A 20,861-nucleotide genomic window follows, 5' to 3' on the forward strand; every position below is an offset into this window, starting at 1 on the left:
TGCCACCTTTCACACCAGAGCAGCTGAAATGTCTTCTTTTTNCCTCAATGAGGATTCCCATTCACTGTGGTAGGCAGAGCTCTTGACCGTGTCCACCTTACTTCCCGCAACTCTGCCCTCATACTCCCTCCTCTTCGTTCCAGAACCGTGATAGGGTCCCCCTAGTCCTCACTTTCCACCCCACCAGCCTCAACATCCAACAAATAATTCTCCGCCATTTCCAGCAACTCCAGGGTGATCCAACCACTAAACATATCTTTCCATCCCCTCTCAGCATTCCGAAGGGACCGTTCCTTCCGTGACTGCCTGGTTCATTTCTCCATCACCACCAACAGTTACTCTCCTCCCCCCAGCACCTTCCCATGCCAGCGCAGGAGATGCAATACCTGCCCTTTCACCTCTGCCCATTTCAGGTCCCCAAACACAGATTTCAAGTGAGACAACAATTTACATGTACAACCACCAATGTAATTTACAGCATTTGCTGCTCACGATGTGGTCTCCTCTACATTGGTGAGACGAAATGCAGATTAGGTGACTGATTTGCTGAACACCTCCGTTCTGTCTGCAAGCACAACCCTGAGCTTCTAGTTTCTTGCCACTTCAACTCCGACCTCTCCATCCATGGTCTCCTACGCTGTTCCAATGAGCCACAGTGAAAGCTCAAGGAACAGCACCTCATGTATCTGCTAGGGACCTTACATCCCTCTGGCCTCAATATTGATTTCAACAATTTCAGACCATAACAGCTCACCTTCACTCTCCCGTCCTTTGTGACCATTACCATATCATCTGGGTCCCAGACACACCTTTTCTCTCTCTGATCTGTCTATTTTGTTACAATTTCCCCCCCTTTTGTTTTGCATTATTAACACCTCTATTTCCCTGCTTTGTTGCAATCCCCACACCTCATTAACCCCTCATCCCCTGCCCTTTACCCCATTTCCTCCTTTGTCTTCCTTGCTCTGCCTCCCCCCTCTGTTAGTCCTTAAAAGCCTCTCTCTCCCAACATGCCCCAGTTCTGACGAAGGGTCGTGGACCCGAAACATTGACTCACTTTCTTTTCTCCATAGATGCTGCCTGATCTGCTGAGTGTTCCCAGCGACTTCTGTTTTTCTTTCAGATTTCCAGCATCTGCAGTATTTTGCGTTTTTTTTCAAATCATTATAAGCTCTTTTGTAAAATAATTGGATTTAAAATAATTTAAAATAATAAAGCTATTTTGAATCTGATTTCACGTAACCTGGAACCTTACACAGTTGCTCTAATGACTAATGTGGTCTTTTGGATCTTGACAGGAGAGCATATTGCTGTGGTTTATATTAACTCCCTCATGGGGTGGTATTAGAACTGTAGTTGATTCTTTAATTCACAATTATTTTTCATTAATTAAATACATTATAATTAGCTGTTGCACTTAGCCTGACAGTAAAATCATCTGGCATGCACTGCAGTGGGCATCCTCTATTAGTGCAGTTAATTGTGAACGACAACTTTAACAGAGAGCACAGGAAATGCAGGGAAATGTAATTCTGCTGAGCTGCCCCTGTAGACTGCTTTGTGGCTTTTCATTGAACATGATATATTGGTCCATGCTGCCTCTTTTTCCTGTACTTTGGGCAACCTGTTTCCAAACAATTTAGTTTATCAGGTTTAGGAACAGCAGCATGGCACACATTGTCTGTGTTGTTAGTATGATAGGGAAATCCATTAGAAAATATAAATCAGGATTCCTAACTAACTGATCATAAATCATAAAGTACAGCCCGCAGGTCAGCTTCAACAGCAAGTTAAGAAAAACAACTTCCATTACTTACTAGTATAAAAGCTTAACATCTTGATAGAAAAAGAAACAAATTTACATGATAACAAATTTCTAGTAGTGAAAAAATGTAATGTATGATGTGATAATTACCACAACTGGGTCAGACATCCTGCCAACCAAAGAAAAATTACTAATGCTAATTATTACATCAGTTTTAGTTACCTCCATGAGAATGGGGTGGAAGTTTACGTGGAAAATAAAAACTAGTCTGGACTAGTTGGGCTGAATGGCCTATTTTCATTCTGTAGTGTTGTATCTCATTATTAGTAACTGCTGTCCTGATTTAGATCAGCTAACACAGACTGATTTTAACCTGTAATCTGGTCTGCAAGACTCAGTGATAAACCGAAGGTGATAAACCCTTTTTGCCACTGGAGAAAAGCTACATTTAATTTAATGCTTCTTCATTCAGGTTATATTTAACTACAAGGATTATTATTATTGTTTGTGTTATTATTATTAGTCCTCTTATTATTAATTATTATTATTACACTAATCACATTACACAATCGCATCACACCAAAATCAGTGCATTCATAACTACTAAAAAATAAAAATCCTAGATAAATCTGTTATTTTGAATTATGCACTAGAAAATGCATAATGGTATTCTAAGGAACTTGAGATTGCATCTGATTAGGTAGGACATGCTAGTATCGTATAACTGAGACTTTACTATTGACCCCCACATTAATTCTGTTTAAATTTGCATAGTCAGTAGAACAAGTATAGACACTGATTTTGGATTTATTTCCTGCATATAAAAAGCATATAAATGAGCACATAATACAATATGTTTTAGATATTCAGAAATTCATGCTTCCATGCAAACCCAGGCTATTTTTCGAGATATATGATTGCTGAAATTTATTTATTAAAAACCTACCATCCTAATTCAATAATCATCCCAATTAAGATAATTTGTGTTCTTTATACTAGTACAAAAATATAAAAAATTACATTATTGATTCTATTCAAAGATTAGCAGTGCAATTTATAGGATACAATGAGGAGGAAATCTAGCAAAATATACTGAATTTGCTGTGTGTTCGTGAGAAGGGCGATTCACTTGTTGGGCTGAATGTCTTGTTTCTATCTGGTAACAATTTACTCACATTAAAAACAAAAATAACAATAAATGTTTTATTGCTTAAAACACTTACCCACCCAGAAATTTGTTCAACTTGTTATTTATATTCAAATATATAAGTAGGGAATGGTGTCCTGGACAAAAAATTCCCCAAATAAAAATTGATTAGTTGCTTCATAGCTGTTTATGGAACATTGCTGTGCGCATACAAATACATAGTCACACCATTTTACAGTAAAAATCCTGTGAAGTGTTTTGGGACATTTTCCCAACTTGAAAGGCATGATACCAAATGCAAGGATTATTATTATTATTATTGTTAATGTCTCCCACACTAGGCTCCCGGGACTAATTAGGCCAAATGGCTTACTTGCATCTGGTTATGATCTCTGTAAAGATTGCATCATATTATTCAAGAGGTATTTAGAGCGCCAATTAGTCAGCTATTTATACATAATAAACTAATGCTATATATTATATGTAACTGTTACTATGCAATTTAAGTTAAGATCACTTTCATATTCTTCTAATACTCCTTTTTCTTGACAAAGCTTTAAATGTGGTCTCAATTCATAGATTCATAGAATGTTACGGCACAGAAGGAGGCCATTCGGCCCATTGAGTCTGTGCCGGCTCTTTGACAGAGCAAGTCACTTTCACTAACCCCAATCACCAGCTTTCTCCCCATAACCCTGCAAACCCATCTTCCCCAGATACCTATCCAGTTCTCTCTTGAAACCTGTTATCGAATTGGACGTCACTACCCTTTCAGGAAGATCATTCCAAATTTGAACAACTCGCTGAGTGAAACCTCCCTCGCTGAGTTTAACCTCCCCTCTGCTCCTTTTGATAGAATTCACTTGTCATAGGGGACATCAGGTGTCATTGGGGACACAACACTCCGAGGGATAGACAGGTGTTTCTCCAACCAAAGACATAACTCTCACATGGTGTGTTGCCTCCAGGGTGCCAGGGTTGAAAACATCACGGAACGAGTGCAAAGCATTCCAGAGGGGCAAGCGGAGGACCCAGAAGTCATGGTCCCTATTGGGATCCATAATTTAGGGAAAACAAGGGCTTAAATCCTACAGGGAGAGTATCAGAAGCTAGGGAGAAAACTAAAGAGTAGGACCTCAAAGGTGGTGAGCTCTGGATTACTCCCAGTGCCTCCTGGAAGTGAGTATAAAAACAGTAGGATCAAACACATGAATGCATGGCTGGAGAAATGGTGCAGAAAGGAGGGGTTCAGGTTCCTGGATCATTGGGACCAGTTCTGGGGCAGGTGGGACCTGTAACGGGTGGATGGGTTACACCTGAACAGGGCTGAGACCAATGTCCTCACAGGGAGGTTAACTGGTCAGTGGGGAAGGGTTTTAACTAATTTTGAGGGAGGAAGGGAACCAAGATGTAGGATCAGAGAGGAGAAACAAGTTACATGGAGGGCTGGGAGAGATACAACTAGCCCCCNTCGTATGATATTGATCATATGTTTCAAATATATATATAAACATCGCAAATATAATTTAAGATATTATTTAACACATTAATTACAGAATCCTACAGCAGATAACATAAAAGGGAACCCTAAAGTATTTTATAAGCATATAAAGAATAAAAGGTTAGTCAAGGGTAGGGTGGGACCAATTAGGGACCAAAGAGGAAAACTTCTTGTGGAAGCAGAGGGCAAGTCTGACATACTGAATGAATACTGTGTATCTGTCTTCACAAAAGAAGAGGATCAGCCAATGCCACATTATCGGAGGAGCGGGTAGAGAAATTGGATGGGATAAAAATAAGCAGAGAGGAAGTACTAAAAAGGTTGAAGGTGCTCAAGGTAGATAAGTCACCTGGTCTGGATGGAATGCATCCTAGGTTACTGAGGGAAGTAAGGGTAGAAATAGCGGAGGCTCTGGCCGCAATCTTTCAATCCTCCTTGGACAGCCGGGTGGTGCCAGAGGACTGGAGGGTTGCAAATATTACTCCACTGTACAGAAAGGGGGAGAAGGATAAACCCGGGATCTACAGGCCAGTCAGCCTAACATCAGTAGTGGGGAAACTTCTAGAGATGATAATCCGGGACAAAATAAATATTCATTTTGAAAAATATGGGTTAATAAAGGACAGCCAACACGGATTTGCTAAAAGCCAAACCATGTCTAACAAACCTGATGGAGTTTTTTGATGAAGTAACAGAGAGGTTAGATAAAGATAGTACATTTGAAGTATATATGGATTTTCAAATGTTTTTTGATAAAGTACCACATTATAGAGTTGTTAGAAAAATTGAAGCCCACAGTATTAAAGGGACAGTGGCAGGATGGATACAAAACTGTCTGGGAGACACAAAACAGAGAGTAGTGGTGAACAGCTGTTTCTCTGACTGGAGGGAAGTACACGGTGGTGTCCCCCAGGGGTCGATATTAGGATCACTGCTCTTTTTAATCTATATAAATGAGCTGGACTTGGGTGTAGTAAAGCACAATATCCAAGTTTGCAGATGATACAAAGATGATACAAGTAATGAATGGTGAAGAGGATAGTAGCAGACTGCAAGTGGACATAGACAGACTGGTGAAATATGATGAAATATGAAAATATGAAAATATGAAATATGAAATATGGTGAAATATGATGAAATATGGTGAAAAATGATGGAATTTAATGTCGAGAAATGCAAAATGATGCATTTTGGGAGGAAGAATGAGGAGAGGCAATATAAGCTGATGGTACAATCTTAAAGGGGATGAAGGAACAGAGAGACCTGGGGGTCCACATAAGCAAACCTTTGAAGGTGGCAGGATAAGTAGATAAAGCTGTTAAAAAAGGGATACTTTGTTTTATACATAGGGACATAAATTACAAAAGTAAGGAGGTTATGATGAACCTTTATAAAACACTGGTTATGCCTCAGCTAGACACTGTGTTCAGTTCTGGACACCACACTTTAGGAAGGATGTCAAGGCCTTGGAAAGGGTGCAAAGGAGATTTACCAGGATGGTACCAGGAATTAGGGACTTCAATTATGAGGAGAGGCTAAAGAAGCTAGACTTATTCTCCTTGGAGAATTGAAGGTTAAGAGGAGATTTAATAGAAGTGTTCAAAATTATGAGGGGATTCGATAGGATGAAGAGGGATAAACTGTTTCCATTGGCAGGTGGGTCGGTGACCATAGTTGCTAAAAGAACTAGAGGGGAAGTGAGGAGAATATTTTTCACACAGCGAGTTGTTTGCATCTGGAATGCATTACCCGAAAGGGTGGTGGAAGCCGATTCGATAAGAACTTTCAAGAGAGAAGTAGATAGATATTTGGGGAGGACAAATTTGCAGGGCTTTGGGGTGGGAGTTGGGGGAGTTGGGTTAATTTGGAAAGCTCTTTTAAAGAGCCGGCATGGACACGATGGGCCCTATGGACTCCTTCGGTGCTGTATAATTCTTTGATTCTATGTCTATGCTGTTTCAAACTCAGTTCCCTAAATTCATAAGATACGTTATTATTATTATACTGTTGACCAATTTTGCATTTGAGCAACCGTCAAAACTGTTTATGAAAATCCTTGATAATGTTTCTGAGGCTGTGGAATTTTAAATTAATTCCTGTACCAATAAATTCTGAATAGAGATGATGATTTAGGTTTAGAAAATTTAGATACATTGTAAGATATCCTTTTAGAAGTAAAAGGCAATTAAGAAAGAACCAGTGAAATAGAAGCAAGTTTAAAAGGATCCTGGGAAGGGAACCAGGGGGTAGGCTTGTGGTTGGAAGTAGAGAATAAATGAGTTATGTAATACACCAGTGTTGTCAAAGAGCATCCCAAAATATGATGTGTGGGTGTGTATATATAAGTTTCTCCCCATAAAGGGGGGAGCAGAGGTGGGGGGAGTTTTGGCTGCCATCTGGTAACTGAATGATGGCAAAACTGGGAATAGCCCAAATGTATATTGCTTGGGGCTGTTGCAGATTGTAATGGGAGTGAAGAGTATTTGCGAAATTTCTTTTTTCTGTCACGGGTGTGTTTTTTCTTCAGGAAAGTAGAAATATATTTTTTACATAGCAATAAATATATTTGTTTAAAAAAAAGTAATTGTTTTACTTTTGTTGTTTTACAACAGTGTTGTGGATTGAGAATCATTACAAAGAGTACAATGCTGTCCTGTCATACAGTATTCGCTAGATTATGTTACCAAATGCCATAAACGTTAGACATTTCAGCAGATCATTCATGGTGATATATTGTGACTAGCGAAAAATAAGTCAGGCAAAAACAGATCAATTCTGGTCCTGAAACACTGATTGTCCAGCACCTTGGAACGTCCTCCCGACATGAAAGGCATTATACAAATGTAATTTTGTTATTGTTGTTGTTATTGGACTGTTATTTAATAACTCCTTGATATTAATAACAATAATCCTGACATTTGGCACAGTGTTGGGAAGATGTTCCATATGTTCATAGAATATACGGTCAGTTAAATTATTGTGTTTTGCGGGCAAATGTGGAAGCTAACGTAGGGAAAAAGTACTGTTATGTGATAAGTTGTATATCAAATGCAAGGATTATTACCTACGAGTTTTAATTTTTACCCAAATTTTCCAAACAAAGATGACTTTCAGAGGAAAGAAAACCTGATAAAAAATGAAAATGTTATTAATAATAAAAATGTAAAATATTGAAATGTTTTCTTTAAATAAAAGATGCACTTAAAAGACATTCAGTATGTATTATTTATAAAGAAATGAATGGGTAAGAATGAATTATGAGAAAGCTGAGGACGATCATGTAGCATTTCATAAATCTCATTCCCTACTTTGTAACACCACATTTCTTGTTGTACACGTGCTTATAATCCCTGGTAAAACATGGCCACAGTAAATGTGCACTAAATCTTGAATCAGATTCTTAATTGGACTTGCCATATATCTATCCATCATAACAATGTGAACATACTGTTAATAACATCTTACCCATGTTTATGCAGCCCTGTCAAGCATCATGTACAGCATGTGGCGCTCCAACATAAGGGTTGGCCATATGTTACAATTTGTCAAACTGCTGCATTCCTGACCTCAACCATACTACTGTAAGAAAATGCTGATTAAAATTGTTATAACCCTTTGGTTTTTAAAAACTGGTAGTGTTGCTCCTCTTTTAACTTGAGGCTGATTAACTTGTGCTTGTGATATATCGCTGTCTATAATACGAGTGATTTTAACAATAGATAGAATTCTGGATGTAAAACATTAAGCTTTAAGCAAGCACAGCTCTGCCACAGAGATGAGCTGATATTTTAATATACTGTCATATGAAATTTATATTGTGTGTATTATCATTAGAAAGAATACAAGGAGAGTAATTTGTCATAATTCATATAGTGCTTGCTATTTGACATATTAATATATCACATTTATTATGTTAGGGGTAAAATTAATCCTTTTGCTCAACGACCTTATTAATCTAAGAGGATGGCAAACATGGTTGAGTAATAACTGTGCAGGTAAAAAGTACTGCTACCATAGCGCAGGAAGTGCATCTTGTCTCTAAAATAAATCACTAGTTTTGAAACAATTGAAGTAAATTATTGTGTCTTAGAACAACAACTTCCATTGATAAAAGTCCATCCAAACTCCTTTACAAATGTAGCAGTGCATAAAAAAGCAACACAATGAGAAATTTAAAAATATGGATCAAGGTCAAAGTGATTTTAGGAGGTTCTGAAAGCAGGAAGAGAGGTAGCAAGGCAAATTGGTTTTGGAAGAGAGTTCTAGTGGATGCAGAGCCATCAACAAGTTGCAACAACCCTTCACACAGGATAACATCTGAGAGAGGGGCATGGTGGCTAGAGGCTTGGGTACCTGATGGTGGAGGTAGGGAAGTGTGAATAAACAAAGACCAGAGCTGGTTGAGTAAAGGACATAAGTTTGAATATTAAGATTACAAGGATTGAGCGAGACTGTGGAGGAATTTAAACACTAAAAAAAAATTATACGCTGTATCCTGTCAGTTACAGGGAGAAGATGGAGCTGGTGAGTGTTAGAGTACATGGTCTACAGATATATATAATATATAATTCTTGCATTTGATATAGCACTTGCACACAGCAGTGTCCCACAAACAGTCATGGATTGAAGTGACCAATTTATTATTGTTTTTTTTATTGAGGGATTATTATCAGGCATATGGAGCAAGGAAACTTGCCCAAGATTTTGCCCTGCCGGGAATCGAATCCATGTCTCTCGTTTGCAAGGCAAGTGCTCTAACCACTGAACTACAGGACTCCACATAATATAAAAGTGTTTATATTTAGATGATCTACTGTCATCATCAACAACAACTTGCATTTACCCTTCATGTCAGACGGCATCTCGGAGTGCTTAACAATGCTTGATGCTGAGCAAGAGGGAGGGGGAAGGTGATTGTAGGCACGGTGAAAGAGGAAGATCTTCAAGTGTGACCTGAAAATGGGGAGTGAAGGGACTGGGGAGAGAGTTCCACAGCTTCGGGGCATAGTGGTTGAAAACATGGTCACTGATGATGGGGCGAAGGCTAGGGAGACGAGGAAGAGGCCGGAGCCAATTGAGCAGAGTCAGCGGGTAGTGGTGTAAGGAGAGAGCAAGTTGGAGCGATAGGGGGTGTGCCAGGGCGTGAAGGGATTTAAACACTAGAGTGAGGATCTTGAAGTCAATCCGCTCCATGACAGGGAGACAGTGGAGTTTGACAAGGATTCGGGTAATGGAGGTGACGAGTTTAGTGCAGGTGAGAATGCGGGCGGCGGAGTTTTGGATAGTTGAATTTTGTGAATAGTGGAGCAGAGGAGACCAGTGAGGAGGGCGTTTGAGTAGTCGAGGCAGAAGGTGATGAAGGCCTGGACGAGGATTTTGGCAGCTTTTGGAGTGAGGTAGAGATGGAGGGGGGCAATGTGGCAGAGGTGGAGGAAGGCGGTCCTGGCCAGGGAAATGTGGGGGGGTAGAGGTGCAAAGACTGGGTGTGGGGTATGAAGGATAGCTGGAGACAGGTTCGGTGAGTTTCAGGGAGAGATCGGGGAGGGTGAGGAGGTCTGAACCGCAGGAGAGAAGACGTTTACGGGAGCCAAAGATGTATGGCTTCCGTCTTGTTAACATTCAGCTGCAGGAAGTTTGCACTCATCCAGGCCTTGATGTCTGTCAGACAAGCTGACAGGACATCAGTGAACTGGGATTCACAGCTGGGGATGGAGACAAATGTCATCTGCATACATGTGGAAGTTTACCCTGGGTCTATGGATGAAATCGCTGAGAGGGAGCATGTAGATGAGGAAAAGAAGGGAATTAAGGATGGAGCCTTGGGGTACCCTGCAGCTGTCCAGGCGGGGCTGAAAGGAAAAACTATTGGCTGAGATGAAGTGCTGGTAGTTGGTTAAGAAGGACTTGAACCATGGGAGTGCAGTCCCACTAAGGTGGATGAGGGAGGTGAGGCAGTTGAGGAGGATGGCGTGGTCAACTGTGTGGAACACAGTGGAGAGGTTCAGGAGGATGAGGAGACAGAGGGAACCCTGGTCATAGAGAGAGAGGACCGATTTCAAATACATTAATTGTGTACTTGACAAGGAGGAGAAAAGTTGACCAAAATTATTAAACCTTGTTCTTTGGAGTTTAACATCCCAGTGTGAATTTAAATTTGCTGTTATAAAGTAATTAATATGATTTTTAAATTAAAATATGTATAACAATAATACTTGTTTGAACACAACGATTTTTTTTCTCTATCTCCAGTGCCAAATGACTGAGTGATATTGTCATGTTCTTGTTAAAGAACTTTAGGATGTGCTTAATGTGTGGGAAGGTAATTCCCTACAGTGTGTGGGCTGAAATATGTATTTCAAGTAGGGTCCTTTGACTAAACTAATTGCCCGAAAAAAGAATTAAAATGCAAGCGATTGCTGATAGGAAGTAGATCAAAATGGCTTTCATATGGATACAACTCTGTTAACATAACAGAATAATAGTATAAAAATAAAGCAGCATTGCAGCTTACTTGCAGTTTTATTATTTCAGATAGGATGTTTAGACCTTTTCTCTTCTACACAAACTGCTACTTTTTGACCATATAATTTAGATTATCCACTAAAGGAAAGACTGAGTGGTGCTGCAGTACCATTTTTTACACACAACGTTGGTAGAATATAAATCTTTTACCACAAATCGGAATTGAAGCTTCGTCCAGAGCACTACTTAAAAAGGAATTGGCTAAATACTTGAAAAAATAATTGGGTGTGGGAAAAGACCAGGGGTTGTAGTAGTTAGCTCGAATAGGGGAGTGAATCACTTACCTGGACATGATGAATTCTGTGCTGTAAACATTCTACTGTATGATACTTTGAGCTTGAGAAAGTAGTTAAGTCAATAGACAATAATAAATTGGTCATTTTCAATCCACGACGGTTCGTGGGACACTGCTATGCGCAATTGGCTGCTGCGTTTTGCCCACAAATATCCGGTCAATTCACTTTACAGTATATTCTGTGAAGCACTTTGAGACGTCAAGAAGATGTGAAAAGCGCTATAGCAAATGCAAGGATTATTATTATTATAAGACCATTTAACCCACAAGCCTGTTTCTACCAATTAACCCTCTACTGTACAACTTTCAAAATGTTAACCCTTTGAGGGAGATAAATAACTGCAAGTAAAATCTCCAAGAAAATAAAGCTTTTTGAAAGAAAATAGGAGGATACCAATCTTACATTATTCGTTCCTCAGTAGTTATATTCAATAGGTAGAATGCCCAAGTGTAGCCCAAGTACTATCATACTTTGATCAATTGTATTTAATGTCTGGTTTTGCTGCCAAATTATTAAAAAAAAGCCTAAACTCTGAAGGATAATATGGACACGTTATAGATGCGACCTTCTCAATCGATGATCTGAAAATCATTTCAAAACCAGAAAAGGAGTACTTTTGACAGGGATACTCATCAAATGCCACCAGTAAAATTGCCATTGGCACTTACAGGGTTAATTCATTTTGAAAGAACTCTGTTTCACATGTCTTGTCGTCTGTGAGGAAAAATCATTTAATTTCTCATCTTGAGGCTTGTTAATTCTGTACCCATGTCCCCAAGCTCAGTGCATCAAAGTTCATATGCATATTTTGTACTCAGAAACAGCAGCTGAATCTAATTGAATGTCACAGACGATTGTACTATGAACAGTTATTATTTATTACAGCACTGTAGTTTCTGTTGACAGGTGTAACTAAATAGAACTCTTGTGCTTCTGTTTTTTAACAAGACGTTTCTCCCTGTCTATTCTCCATTCCTGTCCTGAAGGCTTTAACCCTTTGCTGGATACTTTCACATGTGTTGATTGGGTGCCTCATTTGATTAGTTGTTATTCATGTGTTGGCTTAGACAGGGAATGTCGGGGGGCTGTTCAATATCTAATGGTACTTGCACCATACATAACAATGCTATCTGTTGAAAGCAATTGGTGAGGGATAAATTCATTAACATCTTCCTAGTTGATGACCAGGTAGAGATTTCCAGCATTTTCCGTTTTAATCCATGACTAATGTCATCCATCTGGCCCAGGAATTGTAAACACTTGGCAGCCATATTCTTTGATATGGACAATACTTTCAACTGAGTACAATTAAGGTAAACTACTTTCCCTATAGAGGTTAGATGGTACATTCCCAGCTCTGATCTATTGGGGTTTTATTATGTATGTATTATGCATGTTATGAGTTGTTACCAACAAATAGACACCCTTTTTATTTTTCTCTGAAGCATGTGTCTGTAGTGCACTTTCCCTCTTTTGCTGTTAAGCTCATGTTAGAAATTATTGAGGCAATAAAACCTCAGAAGAACATCAAGAATTTCACTGTGGAATGGGAGGTCCAAGCAACAGATGATTGCACATTGCCTGGATAACATGTACAATCCAAGCAATTGGATCCTCTGGAAGCCAGGTTCTCTATTTTGATCCTTCTTGGCCTGGTTGAATCTTAATGTAAATCTACAGAGATGTTGCCATGATACCCTATTATATTGGTAAATCCAGTGGCAAATTTGATGTACAGCAACAGAAAATGTTTTTTTTATTTATTAGACTGCCTAAAATTGTATGATTGATGTTCCCTGCTGTATTGTAGCTGTCAAGATAATTAAACAGAACACAATTGATATCAATAAGACATAAATCATACATTTTATATGGATTAAATAATAATAAATAATCATCATTGCATACAATAAAGCAACTTTTGTATTGGGAGGATGTCTCAAAGCATCTCACAGCAGTGACTGATTTTGTAGGCAAATGCTGCCACCAATTTGAGCAAGGCAATATTCCACAAGCGATTACAAAGTGAACTATCATGAAGTAAATCTAATAAATATAAACAAAGTAATATTAATTGATAAATACTATTGTTACAACTATTGATTATATGGCATATTTCCGTTTTAACCAGTTTAAACATGTAAACAATGCTGCTGCAGATATACTGTGAAGACTGAGGCCAATAATTGCAAGGACTGCCCAAGAGTCCTGTAGCTCAGTGGTTAGAGCACTCGCTTTGCAAGCGAGAGACCTGAGTTCAATTCCAGGCAGAGGGCGAAACCTTGGGCAAGTTTCCTTACTCCATATGCCTAATAATAATCCCTCCAAAACAAAACAATATTAAATTGGTCATTTCAATCTACGACTGTTTGTTGGACATTGCTGTGCGCAATTGGCTGCCGCGTTCGCCCACAAATGTACAGTCAATTCACTTTACAGTGTGTTCTGTGAAGCGCTTTGGGACGTCCTCCCGACGTGAAAAGCGCTATATCAAATGCAAGGATTATTATTATTATTATTATAAGAGCTTCACAGTGAATATTGATGGATTGAGCCCAGTGAAAACAAGCTAAAGTCAGCAATTTATGCTGCTCATCCCCAGTGCATAATGCAGCAACTCACTACTAAAGCTGCACTATAAAAGTAGAAAACTCGACAACCAGTTGAATTATTAAAGGCAAAAGGAATAAATCAATCTTTTTACTATAATATACACTACAAGGTAAATGCTATTTGTTATGGATTGCACAAACTGAAGTACAGTTTTGCACTTGAGGAGATTCCCATTCTACCAAGCAATCAGACATTTCATAACGCTCTCTTCCAGTCTTGGTGAAGTATCATCCATCCATTGAAACAGTTTTTTTTAAATGTCACTGGATAAGCTATCTTTGAGGCTTTTTTTTATTGGTGAATGAAGCGACCATTTATAAAGGTGTCAACCTAATTTGCCTCATACTACACACCTGAAACACTCCTACAAGAAAAATTATTGTTTCATAGTTCAGTATGGTAAAAATGTCAAGGTGTTTCACAAAATATACCGTAAAGTGAATTGACTGTATATTTTGCGGGCAAAACGCGGTAGCCTAACCCTAACCAAAACTCGCACAGCAGTATCTCACAAACAGTCATGGATTAAATAACGACATTTTTATTATTTATTTATTTATTTATTTATTTATTTATGAAGGGATTAATGCCCCTGGAAAAACAATCCACTAATTGACTGACAACCGGGTTCTTACTTACTGTTAGGTAAACAGAGGCTTGTGGAGTAAGGAAACATGCCCAACGTTTCGCCCTGCCCGGGAATCAAACCCAGGCCTTCTCGCTTGTGAGGTGAGTGCTCTAACCACTGAGCTGCAGGACTCCAGTAAATTACAAGTCACTACACAGATAATGTTATAAAACCTGCAAGAGTCGACTAGCTTGTTAGAATCATGAGACTGAACTATTGCCTATAACTATTCTATCATCTAGCATTTTTATCTTAAGTATAGGTTTTTAAAAATATTCTGCTGATGATCCCATTTCTTGCTGTGAAGTTTGTTTGATGTTGGATAAGGAACCTCAGAGATTATCAGGTCATGATCCGAAATCTCACAACCTCACAGAATGCTGAGTTTGTGCAGATGGTGGGTTACATAAGATGTAAAGTGCTATTGTTCATTCGTTTATATGATACACATTCTTTTACATATACAGTACCCACTTTTCACACCTTTTCAAATATTTTGCTCATGAATCTGCTTTCTTGATCTGGGTCTCTGCCCTCCACTATCCTTTTTGATGAAAGATCATATCACAACCATCAAAAAGCCACTATTACCAGCAGTACTACAATATAAAGCACCTTTGTCTCTCAAAAATTTTAGACTGCATAGTGTTAAAATTCTTGAATATGAATGTTCTCTAAGTTATCTAGTATGTTACCTTATGCCATATTAAGCATGCTTTGCTTTGAATGCTCATTTATAATAATAACTGAATTATTATTTGACACCCCTACAGTAAACAGCAGTAACTTCACAATATTCAAATAGAAAATTAATTGCACAATAATAATAAAAATAATAATCCTTGCATTTGATATAGCGCTTTTCATGTCTTCGAGATGTCTCAAAGCGCTTCACAGAATATACTGTAAAGTGAATTGATTGTATATTTGTGGGCGAAACACGGCAGCCAATTGCGCACAGCAATGTCCCACAAACAGTCGTGCATTGAAAATGACCAATTTATTATTTTTGTTTTGGAGGGATTATTATCAGGCTTGTGGAGTAAGGAAACTTGCCCAAGGTTTCGCCTTGCCTGGAATTGAACTCAGGTCTCTCGCTTGCAAGGCGCGTACTGTAACCACTGAGCTACAGGACTCCACTTGAGTCCACTTGAGGGCTCCATTTGAATTCCCTGAAGCCTGGTAATGATTGACACAGCTTTCATGCCTTCAGAGAGCGCACCATTTGTCTCAGAAGGGAGATCTGAGTGTTCAATTCCAGGCAAGGCGAAACCTTGGGCAAGTTTCCTTACTCCACAAGCCTGATAATAATCCCTCCAAAACAAAAAATAATAAATTGGTCATTTTCAATGCACGACTGTTTGTGGGACATTGCTGTGCGCAATTGGCTGCCGTGTTTCGCCCACAAATATACAATCAATTCACTTTACAGTATATTCTGTGAAGCGCTTTGAGACATCTCGAAGACATGAAAAGCGCTATATCAAATGCAAGGATTATTATTTTTATTATTATTGTGCCAATTCATTTTCTATTTGAATATTGTGAAGTTACTGCTGTTTACTGTAGGGGTGTCAAATAATAATTCAGTTATTATTATAAATGAGCATTCAAAGCAAAGCATGCTTAATATGGCATAAGGTAACATACTAGATAACTTAGAGAACATTCATATTCAAGAATTTTAACACTATGCAGTCTAAAATTTTTGAGAGACAAAGGTGCTTTATATTGTAGTACTGCTGGTAATAGTGGCTTTTTGATGGTTGTGATATGATCTTTCATCAAAAAGGATAGTGGAGGGCAGAGACCCAGATCAAGAAAGCAGATTCATGAGCAAAATATTTGAAAAGGTGTGAAAAGTGGGTACTGTATATGTAAAAGAATGTGTATCATATAAACGAATGAACAATAGCACTTTACATCTTATGTAACCCACCATCTGCACAAACTCAGCATTCTGTGAGGTTGTGAGATTTCGGATCATGACCTGATAATCTCTGAGGTTCCTTATCCAACATCAAACAAACTTCACAGCAAGAAATGGGATCATCAGCAGAATATTTTTAAAAACCTATACTTAAGATAAAAATGCTAGATGATAGAATAGTTATAGGCAATAGTTCAGTCTCATGATTCTAACAAGCTAGTCGACTCTTGCAGGTTTTATAACATTATCTGTGTAGTGACTTGTAATTTACTGGAGTCCTGCAGCTCAGTGGTTAGAGCACTCACCTCACAAGCGAGAAGGCCTGGGTTTGATTCCCGGGCAGGGCGAAACGTTGGGCATGTTTCCTTACTCCACAAGCCTCTGTTTACCTAACAGTAAGTAAGAACCCGGTTGTCAGTCAATTAGTGGATTGTTTTTCCAGGGGCATTAATCCCTTCATAAATAAATAAATAAATAAATAAATAAATAATAAAAATGTCGTTATTTAATCCATGACTGTTTGTGAGATACTGCTGTGCGAGTTTTGGTTAGGGTTAGGCTACCGCGTTTTGCCCGCAAAATATACAGTCAATTCACTTTACGGTATATTTTGTGAAACACCTTGACATTTTTACCATACTGAACTATGAAACAATAATTTTTCTTGTAGGAGTGTTTCAGGTGTGTAGTATGAGGCAAATTAGGTTGACACCTTTATAAATGGTCGCTTCATTCACCAATAAAAAAAAGCCTCAAAGATAGCTTATCCAGTGACATTTAAAAAAAACTGTTTCAATGGATGGATGATACTTCACCAAGACTGGAAGAGAGCGTTATGAAATGTCTGATTGCTTGGTAGAATGGGAATCTCCTCAAGTGCAAAACTGTACTTCAGTTTGTGCAATCCATAACAAATAGCATTTACCTTGTAGTGTATATTATAGTAAAAAGATTGATTTATTCCTTTTGCCTTTAATAATTCAACTGGTTGTCGAGTTTTCTACTTTTATAGTGCAGCTTTAGTAGTGAGTTGCTGCATTATGCACTGGGATGAGCAGCATAAATTGCTGACTTTAGCTTGTTTTCACTGGGCTCAATCCATCAATATTCACTGTGAAGCTCTTATAATAATAATAATAATAATCCTTGCATTTGATATAGCGCTTTTCACGTCGGGAGGACGTCCCAAAGCGCTTCACAGAACACACTGTAAAGTGAATTGACTGTACATTTGTGGGCGAACGCGGCAGCCAATTGCGCACAGCAATGTCCCACAAACAGTCGTAGATTGAAATGACCAATTTAATATTGTTTTGTTTTGGAGGGATTATTATTAGGCATATGGAGTAAGGAAACTTGCCCAAGGTTTCGCCCTCTGCCTGGAATTGAACTCAGGTCTCTCGCTTGCAAAGCGAGTGCTCTAACCACTGAGCTACAGGACTCTTGGGCAGTCCTTGCAATTATTGGCCTCAGTCTTCACAGTATATCTGCAGCAGCATTGTTTACATGTTTAAACTGGTTAAAACGGAAATATGCCATATAATCAATAGTTGTAACAATAGTATTTATCAATTAATATTACTTTGTTTATATTTATTAGATTTACTTCATGATAGTTCACTTTGTAATCGCTTGTGGAATATTGCCTTGCTCAAATTGGTGGCAGCATTTGCCTACAAAATCAGTCACTGCTGTGAGATGCTTTGAGACATCCTCCCAATACAAAAGTTGCTTTATTGTATGCAATGATGATTATTTATTATTATTTAATCCATATAAAATGTATGATTTATGTCTTATTGATATCAATTGTGTTCTGTTTAATTATCTTGACAGCTACAATACAGCAGGGAACATCAATCATACAATTTTAGGCAGTCTAATAAATAAAAAAAACATTTTCTGTTGCTGTACATCAAATTTGCCACTGGATTTACCAATATAATAGGGTATCATGGCAACATCTCTGTAGATTTACATTAAGATTCAACCAGGCCAAGAAGGATCAAAATAGAGAACCTGGCTTCCAGAGGATCCAATTGCTTGGATTGTACATGTTATCCAGGCAATGTGCAATCATCTGTTGCTTGGACCTCCCATTCCACAGTGAAATTCTTGATGTTCTTCTGAGGTTTTATTGCCTCAATAATTTCTAACATGAGCTTAACAGCAAAAGAGGGAAAGTGCACTACAGACACATGCTTCAGAGAAAAATAAAAAGGGTGTCTATTTGTTGGTAACAACTCATAACATGCATAATACATACATAATAAAACCCCAATAGATCAGAGCTGGGAATGTACCATCTAACCTCTATAGGGAAAGTAGTTTACCTTAATTGTACTCAGTTGAAAGTATTGTCCATATCAAAGAATATGGCTGCCAAGTGTTTACAATTCCTGGGCCAGATGGATGACATTAGTCATGGATTAAAACGGAAAATGCTGGAAATCTCTACCTGGTCATCAACTAGGAAGATGTTAATGAATTTATCCCTCACCAAATGTAAAGTGCTATTGTTCATTCGTTTATATGATACACATTCTTTTACATATACAGTACCCACTTTTCACACCTTTTCAAATATTTTGCTCATGAATCTGCTTTCTTGATCTGGGTCTCTGCCCTCCACTATCCTTTTTGATGAAAGATCATATCACAACCATCAAAAAGCCACTATTACCAGCAGTACTACAATATAAAGCACCTTTGTCTCTCAAAAATTTTAGACTGCATAGTGTTAAAATTCTTGAATATGAATGTTCTCTAAGTTATCTAGTATGTTACCTTATGCCATATTAAGCATGCTTTGCTTTGAATGCTCATTTATAATAATAACTGAATTATTATTTGACACCCCTACAGTAAACAGCAGTAACTTCACAATATTCAAATAGAAAATTAATTGCACAATAATAATAAAAATAATAATCCTTGCATTTGATATAGCGCTTTTCATGTCTTCGAGATGTCTCAAAGCGCTTCACAGAATATACTGTAAAGTGAATTGATTGTATATTTGTGGGCGAAACACGGCAGCCAATTGCGCACAGCAATGTCCCACAAACAGTCGTGCATTGAAAATGACCAATTTATTATTTTTGTTTTGGAGGGATTATTATCAGGCTTGTGGAGTAAGGAAACTTGCCCAAGGTTTCGCCTTGCCTGGAATTGAACTCAGGTCTCTCGCTTGCAAGGCGCGTACTGTAACCACTGAGCTACAGGACTCCACTTGAGTCCACTTGAGGGCTCCATTTGAATTCCCTGAAGCCTGGTAATGATTGACACAGCTTTCATGCCTTCAGAGAGCGCACCATTTGTCTCAGAAGGGAGATCTGAGTTCAATTCCAGGCAAGGCGAAACCTTGGGCAAGTTTCCTTACTCCACAAGCCTGATAATAATCCCTCCAAAACAAAAATAATAAATTGGTCATTTTCAATGCACGACTGTTTGTGGGACATTGCTGTGCGCAATTGGCTGCCGTGTTTCGCCCACAAATATACAATCAATTCACTTTACAGTATATTCTGTGAAGCGCTTTGAGACATCTCGAAGACATGAAAAGCGCTATATCAAATGCAAGGATTATTATTTTTATTATTATTGTGCAATTAATTTTCTATTTGAATATTGTGAAGTTACTGCTGTTTACTGTAGGGGTGTCAAATAATAATTCAGTTATTATTATAAATGAGCATTCAAAGCAAAGCATGCTTAATATGGCATAAGGTAACATACTAGATAACTTAGAGAACATTCATATTCAAGAATTTTAACACTATGCAGTCTAAAATTTTTGAGAGACAAAGGTGCTTTATATTGTAGTACTGCTGGTAATAGTGGCTTTTTGATGGTTGTGATATGATCTTTCATCAAAAAGGATAGTGGAGGGCAGAGACCCAGATCAAGAAAGCAGATTCATGAGCAAAATATTTGAAAAGGTGTGAAAAGTGGGTACTGTATATGTAAAAGAATGTGTATCATATAAACGAATGAACAATAGCACTTTACATCTTATGTTTGGTGAGGGATAAATTCATTAACATCTTCCTAGTTGATGACCAGGTAGAGATTTCCAGCATTTTCCGTTTTAATCCATGACTAATGTCATCCATCTGGCCCAGGAATTGTAAACACTTGGCAGCCATATTCTTTGATATGGACAATACTTTCAACTGAGTACAATTAAGGTAAACTACTTTCCCTATAGAGGTTAGATGGTACATTCCCAGCTCTGATCTATTGGGGTTTTATTATGTATGTATTATGCATGTTATGAGTTGTTACCAACAAATAGACACCCTTTTTATTTTTCTCTGAAGCATGTGTCTGTAGTGCACTTTCCCTCTTTTGCTGTTAAGCTCATGTTAGAAATTATTGAGGCAATAAAACCTCAGAAGAACATCAAGAATTTCACTGTGGAATGGGAGGTCCAAGCAACAGATGATTGCACATTGCC

At 38.2% G+C, this 20,861-nt stretch overlaps 1 protein-coding gene across 1 annotated transcript in view; it reads right to left on the reverse strand.

Annotated features, from left to right (window-relative positions):
- f8a (coagulation factor VIII associated) overlaps positions 1–20,861 on the reverse strand; it is an 81,366-nt gene that overhangs the window by 500 nt on the left and 60,005 nt on the right. The gene's annotated exons all lie outside the window — the stretch shown is intronic.

The sequence above is a fragment of the Callorhinchus milii genome, unplaced genomic scaffold (genome assembly GCF_018977255.1).
Source record: "Callorhinchus milii isolate IMCB2004 unplaced genomic scaffold, IMCB_Cmil_1.0 Scaffold6, whole genome shotgun sequence".
Lineage (NCBI taxonomy): Eukaryota > Metazoa > Chordata > Chondrichthyes > Chimaeriformes > Callorhinchidae > Callorhinchus > Callorhinchus milii.